Consider the following 14,366-nt stretch of genomic DNA (forward strand, 5'->3'; position numbering starts at 1 on the left):
TTAGTTCCCATCCTGCGTAAACGCTGTTGTATTTTTCAAACAATTTGATGGAGGTCAGATAATGTGGGCAGCTATACATCCCAAAGGAATTTTATGCTGTGCTGTAATTTGTCATTGCATGTCTCTATAAAGTTTTGATAAATGCCACCACCCACTCAATTAGAATCTCTAATCACTTCAGACTTAGCATTATGGCTAGACTTTCACGACTGGAAAATGTGATTTGAAAAGTTTAGTAGCAGTTGGTTTTTATCAGGATGGTGGTCTGTGCATGCATGAACCTTCCCTATCTGGTGGCAGACCATGTTAACATAGAGCTGGATCAAAAGATTTGGAGGTACTGGTTGTGTTTTCAATTCTGTTAGAATTGGTTGGAAATGGCTGGACGTTGTGTAGCAACCTACTTGTTGGACTTTATTTAAACTGGTAGGTCATTAAGACTTTTGTGAAACCAAATAATGAACACCTAATGTTGTGACCCATTTCACCTTTGAGATGCCTTTTTTTAAATAACATGTACCATGAGTTGAATACAAACTAACCCCTACACCCACTTAAAGGACAATCGCAGAAGACCACTCCTTGCTGGTCTAATGTGAACAGAAAAATCTTTGGAATCTGTTATTGATCGAAGTAGATGGATACCTTATAGGTGAACTTGCTCTTCATATGGTTCCTTAAATCAATGCCCTGCCACAAACCAAGGTGCAAGAGCAAGAAATTCTGCCCAACCTTCTTGACATTGCGAAAGGTCAGAATATGGAATTTTCTGTCACTGTTGTTAAGCCTGAATATAGGTTTAACAGGAATGTGAAAACTGCTTGGAAAGTGCAGTATTAAAGGACAAGGTTGAGATGTGAGATTAAATCAAGGGGTTCATTTGGCGAAAAACATCAGAACAGACTTAGTGGTCCGAGTGACCTGTTCTTTGCTGCAACCCTCTGTTTTGGTGTGAAATTGGTCACCACTGGTCGGATTTTCTTTTTAACTGACTGCAAGAAGAGGTTGATGTGACAAAAAGAAAATCAAACAGATGTAAACTGGGCTGCCAATTGCACTTGGCCTACATTGACCAATTTCACTGACTCAGATTTGAGGAAAATGCCGTTTTCAATGTATGAATCATCCTTAAATGCACACCATCTAACTTCCCTGCCTCTGCCACAAACTGTGGCCAGGTTAAGAAAATGGGTAGTAGCAAGACCCGAAATGTCAGCTTTCCTGCTCCTCTGGTGCTGCCTGACCTGCTGTGTTCCTCCAGCCCCACACTGTGTTATCTCATCTCACATATAACTAGGGAGCGATAAATTCACACTGAAGATGAGCAGTGATTGGCAAACCTGGTGAGGCCCTCTGCTTCTTCCTGTCCCGCAGGCCCGACCAGTCCCCCTCCACCGACACCCTCATCCGCCTAGCCGAACTCGTCCTCACCGTCAACAACTTCGCTTTCGATTCCTCCCACTTCCTACAGACAAAGGGAGTGGCCATGGGCACCCGCATGGCCCCAGCTATGCCTGCCTCTTTGTAGGTTACGTGGAACAGTCCCTCTTCCGCACCTACACAGGCCTCAAACCCCACCTCTTCCTCCGTTACATTGATGACTGTATCGGTGCCACCTCTTGCTCCCCAGAGGAGCTCGAACAGTTCATCCACTTCACCAACACCTTCCACCCCAACCTTCTGTTCACCTGGGCCATCTCCAGCACATCGCTCACCTTCCTGGACCTCTCAGTCTCCATCTCAGGCAACCAGCTTGTAACTGATGTCCATTTCAAGCCCACCGACTCCCACAGCTACCTAGAATACACCTCCTCCCACCCACCCTCCTGCAAAAATTCCATCCCCTATGCCAATTCCTCCACCTCCGCCGCATCTGCACCCACGATAGGCATTCCACTCCCGCACATCCCAAATGTCCAAGTTCTTCAAGGACCGCAACTTACCCCCCACACTGGTCGAGAACGCCCTTGACCGCGTCTCCCGCATTTCCCACAACACATCCCTCACACCCCGCCCCCGCCACAACCGCCCAAAGAGGATCCCCCTCGTTCTGACACACCACCCCACCAACCTCCAGATACAACGCATCATCCTCCGACACTTCCGCCATCTACAATCCGACCCCACCACCCAAGACCCCATTCTGCTTCCCCACCCCTTTCTGCTTTCCAGAGAGACCACTCTCTCCGTGACTCCCTTGTTCGCTCCACACTGCCCTCGAACCCCACCACACCCGGCACCTTACCCTGCAACCGCAGGAAATGCTACACTTGCTCCCACACCTCCTCCCTCACCCCTATCCCAGGCCCCAAGATGACATTCCACATTAAGCAGAGGTTCACCTGCACATCTGCCAATGTGGTATACTGTATCCATTGTACCCGTTGTGGCTTCCTCTACATTGGGGAAACCAAGCGGAGGCTTGGGGACCGCTTTGCAGAACACCTCTGCTCGGTTCGCAATAAACAACTGCACCTCCCAGTCGCAAACCATTTCCACTCCCCCTCCCATTCTTTAGATGACATGTCCATCATGGGCCTCCTGCAGGGCCACAATGATGCCACCCGAAGGTTGCAGGAACAGCAACTCATAATCCGCCTGGGAACCCTGCGGCCCAATGGTATCAATGTGGACTTCACCAGCTTCAAAATCTCCCCTTGCCCCACCGCATCCCAAAACTACACCTCCATCTCCTACCTACTAACCTCATCCCACCTCCTTGACCTGTCCGTCTTCCCTGGACTGACCTATCCCCTCCCTACCTCCCCACCTATACTCTCCTCTCTACCTATCTTCTTTTCTCTCCATCTTCGGTCCGCCTCCCCCTCTCTCCCTATTTATTCCAGAACCCTCACCCCATCCCCCTCTCTGATGAAGGGTCTAGGCCCAAAACATCAGCTTTTGTGCTCCTGGGATGCTGCTTGGCCTGCTGTGTTCATCCAGCCTCACATTTTGTTATCTTGGATTCTCCAGAATCTGCAGTTCCCATTATCACACGCACACTTACCTGATACTGGTGTATGACTCCTCCTCAACCTCCCCTCTCTCCTGAGGTGTGGTGACCCTCAGGTTAAATTACTTCCTGCAACTCTCTTTAATGAGAGAGCAGCCCTATCAGTCTGGTAGGATTAAGATGACTTTACACTTACTGGCGTATGGTGCCAATAACAAGACAAGTTACCCAATTGCATTGAACCACATTTTCCTTCTTAGGACAGCTAGGAATGGACAACAAATGCCGCCCTCATCGTGACACCCGCATTGGGACTGTACTTAATTTAAAAATTACACCTGCCTTTCTTTGGTATAATTGCTTTGGTTCAAAATGATCTGTATGACTGCTTCAAACATACACCTACGCATCTTTCTACTATTCAAAATTAATTGCTTTGCAAAAGAAAGCATTTCAAAACAACGAGTAGGAACCAAGCATCATCACACCAGGGTAATAAATGAATCAGGGAAGCGACATGAGTGTTATTTAACTGCTGGAGGGAATCACTGATCGGTATATTAGAGATGGCATGAGGAACAGTATTGGTTACTGATGCATTTGCACAGCGCACCCTTATATCTATGTTACTGTTGAAAAATAATGCTCCTCATACCGACTACTACTAACAGCCAGTAGCAATAACTAGGTAAAGAACCCCCCCTGTTAGTCCATTTTGTTTTTGCTCACAATATTCAATGAACGTTTCATCTCTCCCCTCATTTTAGTGACGTCAAAAATCATTGCAGTGCCCAGAGAATCAGGGATAGGTGATAAATACTGACTTTGCTAAAGACACCCACATCCTCAGGATGGAATTTAAAAAAATTGCGTTGAGATTAATCGAAACTGCACAATCCAATTCACTTGCCCCAAACAAAGGCCAGTAATTATAAAGAGATCATAGGAATTGCCGATGCTGGAGAATCTGAGATAACAAGGTGTAGAGCTGGATGAACACAGCAGGCCAAGCAGCATCAGAGGAGCACGAAAGCTCACATTTCGGGTTTGGACCCTTCTTCCGACCTGAAACATCAGCTTTTCTGCTCCTCTGATGCTGCTTGGCCCGCTGTGTTCATCCAACTCTACACCTTGTTATCCCAGTAATTATAAATATCGATATTTAAAGACACAACATAACTTCTCCACTCTGGAGTGAGTGGGATCAAGTCATTTTTCAATGTTAATGTTTTCTGGATTATAAAATGACGATAGAATGCTTAACCCCAAATATGTGAATCAGAAAACACGACAGATAGAAATATTGTCACAAAACAGAAAACATCATAAAGCAATAACAAAAATTGTTTTATTTGTCCTGACACTGTATTTTCCACATTTCCCCTTCCAAAGTACTGCACTGAATTGATGCCATGAGTTGTTTAAGTCTGATCAAAATATTTCTGGACAACTTGACCTGCTGTGTTCATCCAGCTTCACATTTTGTTATCTTGGATTCTCTAGCATCTGCAGTTCCCATTATCTCTGATCACAATTTTAACCTCACTGCAAAGCCTCTTTCAGGGATGCCTAACCTGAAGAAGTTACCCTCCTCCCTCCGGACCAACCTCAGGGAATCTCTCTCCCACTGCAACTCTCTTGTAATCTCTTCCTCTCCACCTATCTTCTTCTCTATCCATCTTTGGTCCGCCTGCCCCTCTCTCCCTATTTATTTCAGAACGCTCTCCCCATCCCCCTCTCTCTGATGAAAGGTCTAGGCCCGAAACATCAGCTTTTGTGCTCCCGAGATGCTGCTTGGCTTGCTGTATTCATCCAGCTTCACACTTTGTATTCTATGATGTATCGAAACAACAAGTTTCCAGACTGGAGAGTTTACAGAACAGTGATATAATGGCTAGTTCTTTCACCCTTGCAGTGTGATCTTATTCAAGCATATACAAGTCTGACCGCGGGTCACCAGGGTAGGTGCAGGAAGGGTGCTTTCCCTGGCTCATGGGTCTAGAACCAGTGGGAGGTAGCTACAGAATAAAGGGTAGGCTATTGAGCACTGAGATGAGGAGGAATTTCATTCAGAGGCGATGTTTGCTGTAAGCTGTTTGGCTATACATGTGCACAGCCGTTCCAAGGTTCTGCACATGGTGATAGGTATCAGCACAACAATCTTGTCCATCCAAGAACAGAGGCCCACACACCAGAAAGAAAGTTTAGAGGAAATACTGCTTAGAGGGTGGCGAATCTTTAGAATTCTCTAGCCCAGTGAGCTGTAGAGAGGCCCAGTCACTGAGTCGGTTCAAGACTGAGATTGATCATTTTTAACATATTTTTAAAAAATCAAGGGACATGCAGAAAACGCTGTTGAACTAGAAGATCAGCTATGGTCTCATTGAATGGTGGAGCAGGCTCAAAAGGCTGAATGGCCTACCTTTTCTTAAATTCATTCATGGGATGTAGATGCCACTGACTGGACCAGCACTTATTGCCCATCTCTTGTTGCCCATGAGAAAGTGATGGTGAGTTGCAGTCTGTTCAATGCAGGCAGACTCACAGTTCTGAGATGGAGGAAGTTCCAAGATTTTGATCCAGCGACAATGAATTTTGTTAAATTTCCAAGTCTGGATGGTGAGTGACTTGGAAGAGAACCTTTAGGTGATTGTATTCCCATATATCCGCAGGTCTTGTTATTCTAGATGGTATTGCTCATGGGTTTGGAACATGCTGACAAAACAGCCTTTGTGAAGTTCTGCAATGCATCTTGTAGATAGTGCCTACTGCTGCTCCTGAGTGTTGAATGCATATTCATGGATGTGGTGCCAGTCTTTGTGTTTTATCCTGGATGCTGTCAAGCCTCTTGAATATTGTTGGAGCTTAACCAGGCAAGAGAGAGCAGTCTGTCACACACCTGACTTGTGCCTTGTAGATTGTGAACGGGCTTTAAAATGTTGGGAGGTGATTGCATGCTGCGTGATTTTGAGCTAGTCCCTTTCAGTCCTGGTCAAACCCCAGGATGTTGATAATGGTGGATTCAATTATGGTGATGCCATTGAATGTCAAAGGGCAAAGGTTAAATTCTTTCTTGTTGAAGATGGTCATTGTCTGGCATTTGTGTGGCATGAATATTGCTTGTCACTTGTCAGCCCAAGTCCAGATGCTATTCAGGTTCTTTTGCATTTGAACATGGATTGCTTCAGTATCTGAGGAGTTGCAAAAGGTGCTGAACATTATACAATCATCGGCGAACATCACCATTTCTCACCTTGTCATGGAGGGAAGGTCATCAATGAAGCAGGTTTAGTTAGGTTTAGCGCACTATCCTGAGGACCTCCTGCTGAGATGTCCTGGAGTTGTGTTGACTGACCTTCAACAACTATAGCCATCTTTCTATCAGGTATGACTCCAAAACGCAAATTTCTCTAATTCCCATTCCCGTTCCTATTTCTTACTTCCCATGATCCTAGTCACTTTTGCCAAAATGGTCACTTCTGTTATTCCCTCTTTGTCTGTGCTAAAAGTGCAATATAAATACAGATAACCCAGAGTGCTTCAAAAGAACATATGCAGGCAAAATATTGGCAGTAAGCCAAAGAAAAAGACATTAGGGCATCAATATTTTTAAAAACTTTATTTCCCTATGGTCCACAGAAAATCAAACTCTGATAAACTTGCTTGGATTACATCACTAGTTTAATCTTACTAGCATTGCCCTGAGACAACTGAATGGTAATTGACATTGATTCTGGTCAGCCCTGTCATTCAGATTTCATTCCTGTTATTCGTCTGAACTCTTTGCTGAGATTATTGTTCTGTTGCTATTTATGCTTGAGACCAAAGGTAAACCAATTAAGTGTTATTAAAATTTATGATGGTATTATACATAAAAAGTTTAGTGTGATGTTTTAGCTCTCCAAACTACATTAATTAATTTAATAGAGACGCTTTTGGACAAACAGGTGATGGTGATAAACAATTAGGTAGCAAACAGAACTTACATTTCATAAGTGGAATTTGCTAACTTTTAAAAAATAACTTTATTCAAATTATGCAGAGAAATGTACATTTAATTAAAGGCAGCACAAACTGCAACTTTAATTAAAATAACACAGTTAACAGTACAGTCTATCATTCACCATTGTTGCTCAAGTAGTGTCAGCTGAATATGATGTAGTGTTGCTTTTATCTATATTCAACAGGCCTGCCATGCCATTGATATCAAAATAGTCCCATAGGATAAGTGAAGAGCCGTTCAGTCATGTGACCTCTTGTGCTGTGTAAATATCCTGTTGGCATCCATCTAAAATCTTTATTTTTCTACCAACAAAACACAAGGTGCCTTTTTCCCTTTCGTACTTATAGTCCTTGCTACTTTGCACATTTTCAAATTCTTCTTATCTTCAAATCAATACATTATTCCATTCAAATTGTGCACTGTCTGTGCATTTATCTCATTTACTGCTTATCAGGCATTGCGTTGTGCGAATTGGTGGTGATATTTGTCAAATAGTGACAACATGTCAAAAGTGATAAATTGTCCTGAGGATATGAAAGTTGTTTTCTTCATTCACTCTTTCCATCTCATGGGATGTTATGCATTCAGATTCTTATGCAACCCCCAGCAAACAGATATCGAATAGCTTCAGAGATAGTAGGAACTGCACATGCTGGAGAATCTGAGATAACAAGGTGTCGAGCTGGATGAGCACAGCAGGCCAAGCAGCATTAGAGGAGCAGGAAGGCCTACGTTTTGGGCCTAGACCCTTCTTCTGAAATCTGATGAAGGGTCTAGGCTTGAAACGCCAGCCTTCCTGCTCCTCTGATGCTGCTTGGCCTGCTGTGTTCATTCAGCTCGACACCTTGTTATCTCAGGTATTGAACGGCAACTTGCTGTTAATGGTCTGACAACTATGTGGTTACGATGCACAAGGGAAGGTCATTACGTATGTGGAACACTTACAAAGAGAAATTGCTCATGTACTAGATTTTTGCACACCTGGTTGTAGGAGGATGGGAAAGTTGGAGGACCTCTGTGTCAATCTGCTGCTGTGTCTGACCAGGATGTCCAATAACAAACAAGTCCAGGCAATGGGCTATGGAGGGAGTCATTATACCTGACTGCCTGCCTGTCTTCTGTGGCTGCATTCATACCTGGGTATCCCTGAAAGAGGGAGTATGCAATATTCACTGACATACTTGAGGCTCTGCAATCATTGGACAGTGCAGGGGCTAGTCTATGTCATTATCCCTCCCACCCTCCAAAACAGATTCCATTTTAAATTTACTACATGTCCTTTCATGGCTTGGTTTTGTTACAGTGACCCTAACTGGGGCAGACCCAAGTTAATTTCTTTTCTTTAGTTTGAATTGACAAACGGAATATAAAAAGAGACCGGGTTGCTCTTTGGGAAACAGACATATGTAATTGTGAGGGTGTGTATTAACTCTTTCTTTCATCTTGGACCAGACAAGACTGAGGTATCTTTGTTTGAATGTTTATTCATGGATGCAGGGGAGATGTACACGTCAAGAAAACTCAGATCTTATCCTTGACATTGAGAGCTGTAGAGGCAGTGCACATGTGGTTTATTTAAAGCTGAGATAGATACATTCTTGCCCAGTCAGGGAATCAACGATTGTGGGAAAGATGCAGGAAAGTGGACACAAGAATGTCGGATCAGCCGTGATCCTGTTGAATAGCAGAGTAGGTTTAAGGAGCTGAATAGCCTACTACTATTCTCCTATTTTTTTTATGGTCTTATTTTGAAAATAAAGGTTTTGTACCATTTTTACAGATAACAAACTTCCAAACAACTATTACTACTGATGATTGTTTCCAATCAATGGATTATACACTGTCTCACTTTTATCTTTGTCCAACCCTGGTTTTGTAACTCTCATTCTCAGGTAGCACACATGACAATATTATCCAATCTTTTCAAACTAACAAATGTGACTATATTATCCAATTGTGTCCTTACATGCTCACATCTCATAGTGTTACCATGTGCCTGTTATTAAAAGAAATCTAAATTGTTCATTTCTTCCTGCCGTCCAATCACTAATGCCACTTTTAGTGAATAAAGCTAATAACAGGAAAAATATTAGTTGCTGGTTTCACATCTCGCTAACTATCATGGAATCAAACAAACATATGTAAGGTCCAGGCAAGTTCAGTGTTTACACATATGATCTTAACAATTAATGGGAGCGGCCTCGTGAAATGCAGCGTTTCCAAGAAATTGCCAAGTTTTGGCATTGCTACAAGGAAGCTTGTACTCTGCTGGAGTTTTAATCAATTATAAGTTTCGCTTATGAGGCATTCATGCAGTATATAGAATTTTGTGAGGACCAGCAGTAAATCCTTGCCTAGCCAGTAACACCCACAGCCCATGAAAAAATTCAAAATAAGGTATGAACTCCATCTTCAATCAGTGACCTACAAAAGTCTCCTTATGCCATTGTAAACAAACAGTAATCTGTTTTTATTCATGTAATAACCATAGACATAAATGTTCCACTCCCATTTCATAACAATTTTGACAGATCAACTCCCTAAGATTTAGAGAACAGTAAGTGTGGGGATATGGCCAGAGGGCATGGTTCATTTCACAACTATTTACTGCATCAACAATCGAATGATTGTTCTTTTCCCCTTCATCATGCTCTTCCACTTTTTGTTCATTGTTTCTTTTTCTCGGGATGATGGCATTGCTGGCATTTGTAGCCCAACCCTAATTGAGAAGGTAGTGCTGAGCTTCCTTGTTGAACTGCTGCAGTTTTCTCTCCTGCTGCAGGTACTGTGAGAAAGGGAGCTCCAGGTTCAGGATCCAGTGACAGAGATGGGACATGTTGGAAACATTCAGTAATTCAGACAGAAAAACAGTGCTAATACTATCATTGCTGTCCATGAAAGGATTCCTATGGTATAACTTCTAACTATATATTTCTGGTCACTTGCTTTGGTGGGGACGTAAAATATTCTATGCCGAATGTAACTTTGCTAGTCTAGTCTGGGTTGGATTTCTGCCCATCCATCATTTCATATTTCACTGCAGAATCCAGCTAGAGCAGCTATTTATGTTGGGTTGTGAGAAAAAGGCCAAGACGTCACTGGAGAGAAGTGGCTGTATCCACTTACTAGAAAGTCACAAGCAGACACATTTGGTATGAGGTTCAGCCAATACTTGCTTGCAAGGGTGACCTTCCCCACCAGTTGGGTAGAATGTCCCTCTCCAAGAGCTACCAGGCAGTCAAATTGACCTCAGGGATCACCTCATTAATCGAAGATGATTGAAGGAGAGAGGAAAGACCGATGATAACCATGCAGACCTAGAAATTACGGTTACAGCTCAAATGGAAATAAGTACCAACATGGATTGATTGGACCAAATGGTCTGTTTCCGTGGGGTCATTTGCCTGTAGTTGCTGACATGTTTCTGTTGATGGTGGAAGAATCCCCAACACAATCTGTATTCACAGAGCATAACTTCAGAAATATGTTTATCTTGTAGCCTTTAATCAGTCATTTGCACACACCCCACAATATCTTTGAAGTCAGTTGGAGAGAAAATTAGTTTGAGTGTGGAAATGACTGTTAACTTGCTGGCACAATTTTACCTGCTTGCCTGAGATCAACTTTTAACCCAATTCTTTAGCCAATATCGACATTCCATTGTCCAAGGACACCTTGGTTCAATTCTGTCTTTGAAATCAAAACACATTGTTTCAATTCTGTCTGTAAAATCACTGCACAAGCAAAATTTTCCATTGTTTTCCTCTGTTACTTCTGCTGTTTATGACCAGATGCAGACCCACAGAGAGGCTTCTTGGAATGACAGATATGTCTGGTGTGTGGGGAGAGGATGGTAGGATGCCTTGATGCATGGCAGCCTCCCAGCTTGGACTCTCCCATCTGTTTTGGCAGTGAACCCCACTCCCCTACACCCTTCCTAACAACCAATGGATGGACCCCTGGGCCAGACCTCTGATGTAAGTCTTTACAGACCCCTGCCTGATGAGACAGAATTCCGCTAATTGTGTGATACTGGCCCTAAAGGACTGACTGTTGCCCTCTCCACATACTCCAATAGGACAAATCCATTGATAATCATTCCAAAGCTGAGTCTGACTGTGGCCAAGCTCCTGAACTCTATGCAGACTGTGCCCATGTCTGATGGTACCAGGACCCCAGACCAACAGTGGCCCCTCCCTGTTCAACTGAGCACCGGCCCCACCTCTATATCCCACTATCCTCTCCTCCCCCCCCACCCCCCAACTCTCCCCCACACTGGACAGATCTGTAAAAACAAGCAGCCTCATTGTGTGTCTTCACAAAAGACCACATCAATATGGCATTACTGACAGCCTTTAGTTGTGGCCAAATTGACAACGTATGGCAAGGCAACGTATGGATGCTGTCAGTATGCAGGTTGGCACTGAATGAGTGAATGCTAAGAGGAAAAGCAAGCAGCTCTGACATGCCCCTCTCTGATGAAGGGTCTAGGCCCGAAACGTCAGCTTTTGTGCTCCTGAGATGCTGCTTGGCCTGCTGTGATCATCCAGCCTCATAGTTTATTATCTTGGATTCTCTAGCATCTGCAGTTCCCATTAGCTCTGACATGCAGCCTGATCCAGTCCTTTAGCTGGGTGCCTGGTGTGCATGCAAAGGGTCGTCACAACAGCTTTTCATCCAGTTTGCTGTGGCCTAGCCAAATGTAGGTACTAACCACAAAGGAGCGATCTGAATCTCAAGACTATTGGAAGCTGTAGTTTATCAGGAAAGCATTTGCAGAACTGTTACAGGAGGGTGTACAGCCTATTTCCAGGGTAGGTATAGGGCTGTCAGTCAAGCCTGCAAGCCTTTGTTTCAATTCTGTCCATTTCAAGGGACCCAATGAGAGATTAGTAGTCAATGAACTGGCAGAGTGTTGCTGTAAAGAACAAATATCTGTTTCCTTGGTTTCTACAGCAACCTCCTACAAAGCATTCTCCACACAGAGTGTAATAGGAGATAGACCTTTTTGTTTAAAAGAACTGCAGAATTCTCGTGCAATACAGATTGACCGTGGCATTCATAAAGCTCGATGAACACTCACCACTGGTCAAACTGTGAAGCCTTTTACACTGACTTGATGAATTCATTTTACAATAGTTTCAGATTTGCTAATGATCTGTAAACAGCGTCACTGCACCCCAGGCAGGCATAGAGTAAGGGACTAAATCCTAATACCCAAAAAAAGCAATTTGGGGGTCAGTGAGATCTTAACCGATAACAAATACATAGACAGACACAATCTGTTGCCATGTTGAACCCAGGCAGTATGGGGAAGGGGCTGTCTATCTGCACTTAGGAAATGGGTTGGCCAGTTAAATGTTTTACTGAGGCTCACAGCCTCTGACTTCACCCATATCCCAAACCTTTGGAACCTGGCAACTGAAATATCTTTACAGACAAGGTAAATGCTTTGTCCTGCAATTCTGCAATCCTCCCATCCTATCCCCAGCACCCCAGCTGTGTTGCAAATTCCTTCCCCTCTCAGTGGTGCTTCTCAGTGCATTTCTCACAGTTGGAGCCTGTATAAATGGTGAGAAAGTCCTGAGGTGGAGATATTTGTTGTTGTCACTGAGACAAGCCTACCTAGGCTGCTGCTTTACCTCCAGGATGAGGCCTTGCCCAGGTTCTGACCCCAGTGAAGTTGTTGGAGGACAATTGGTGCATGTGTTGTCACAGGGAGAAATGCACTTGCCTCCTGATCCTGGAATCTATGTTCCTGACTCACGGAATCGGGAGTGAGCAGAACATGTGGCTCCAGTCGTCTTATGGAACTTCCCATAATAACTTACTCCACTTCAAAAGCCAAGCCTTCAGGGGACATTGCAGTGCACAGTCAATTTGGCAGCAAGTTACTGTTCACGATTGATGTCAGAAATGTCTTCATGGGGAACCTTTTATTGTTTGTTTTGCCATTATGTCAACGAAAGCCCTGATTTACATTTGCTGATCACAGCTTTAATGGACCCTCTATCTGCTGAAATATGAAGCCCATAAATGATTTGATGAACAAGTGATTTTTTTAAAAGAAGAAACTCATGGTTGAATTCTTAAAAATAACCATAGTACATAACCATAATAGGGGGAACCAATGGCCTAGTGGTATTATCAGTGGATTGTTAATCCAGAGACTCAGATAATATTCTGTGGACCAGGGTTCAAATCCGCCATGGCAATTGGTGGAATTTGAATTCTATAAAGGAAAAATCTAGAATTAAGAATCTAATTGTTGATTGTTGGAAAAGTCCATCTAGTTCACTAGTGGCCTTTAGGGAAGGGAACTGCGATCCTTACCTGGTCTGGCCCACATTTGACTCCAGACCCACAAAAAAATGTGGTTGTCTCTTAATCAAGAGTCCCCCTGGGCAACCAGGAATGGGCAATAAATGCTGCCTAACCAGTGACACCTCATCCCATGAATGAATGAAGAAAAGAAAGCATTGTTTGCTGCATTGCACAACTTGAACAATTAAAAGTACTGATTTCCTATGAGGGTAGGGTGTTCCACAGGGATCGGCACTGGATCAACTTTTGTTTGTCATTTATGTAAAATGATTTTGATGAAAATATAGAAGACATGTTTAGTAATTTTGCAGATGACACCAAAATTGGTGGTTTAGTGGACAGCGAAGAAGGTTTCTAAAGTTACAAAGACCTCTTGATCATTGGGTCAACAGGCTGAGGGGTGGCAGATGGAGTTTAATATGAATAAATATGAGGTATTGCATTTTAGTAAAATAAACAAGGGCAGAACTTGTACAATTAATAATAAGGCTCTGGGTAGTGTTGTAGAACAGAGAGAGCTCGGGGTTCACAGACATAATTCTTTGAGATTTGTGTTGCAGGTCGACAGGGTAGTTAAGAAGGCATTTAGCACACTTACCTTCATTGCTCAGATAGGAGTTGGAACATCATGCTGAGGTTGTACAGGTCATTGGTGAGGCCTGTTCTGGGATACTGTTTCCTATTCTAGTCACCATGTTATAGGAAGTATAGTATTAAACTGGAGAGGGTTCAGAAAAGACATTGCTGAGAATGGAGGGTTTGAGATATCAAAATGGAGAGGCTGGGATTTAGTATCACTAAACTGTAGGAGTTTGGGGGGTGACCTTATTGAGGCTTATAAAATCATGAGAGACATAGACAAGATGAATGGCAAGGGTTTTTTCCCTAGGTTAGGGGGTTTGAAAACTAGGGGGTCTTTTTTTAAGTTGAAAGGAAAAAGATTTAAAAAGGACACAAGGGGCAACTTATTGTTACATTGGGTGGTGGGTGTGTGGAATAAACAGCCAGATAAAGTGGTTGATGCAGGTACAGTTGCGGTGAAAAGACATTTGGTTAAGTTCATGAAGAGGAAAGGTTTGGAGGAAT

The 14,366-nt window shown here is 43.3% G+C and overlaps 1 protein-coding gene and 1 long non-coding RNA gene across 3 annotated transcripts in view; one reads left to right on the forward strand and one right to left on the reverse strand.

Annotated features, from left to right (window-relative positions):
* rab15 (RAB15, member RAS oncogene family) overlaps positions 1-14,366 on the forward strand; it is a 130,148-nt gene that overhangs the window by 108,570 nt on the left and 7,212 nt on the right. The gene's annotated exons all lie outside the window — the stretch shown is intronic.
* LOC125455334 (uncharacterized) overlaps positions 1-14,366 on the reverse strand; it is a 116,484-nt gene that overhangs the window by 92,083 nt on the left and 10,035 nt on the right. The gene's annotated exons all lie outside the window — the stretch shown is intronic.

Source organism: Stegostoma tigrinum, chromosome 10 (genome assembly GCF_030684315.1).
Source record: "Stegostoma tigrinum isolate sSteTig4 chromosome 10, sSteTig4.hap1, whole genome shotgun sequence".
Lineage (NCBI taxonomy): Eukaryota > Metazoa > Chordata > Chondrichthyes > Orectolobiformes > Stegostomatidae > Stegostoma > Stegostoma tigrinum.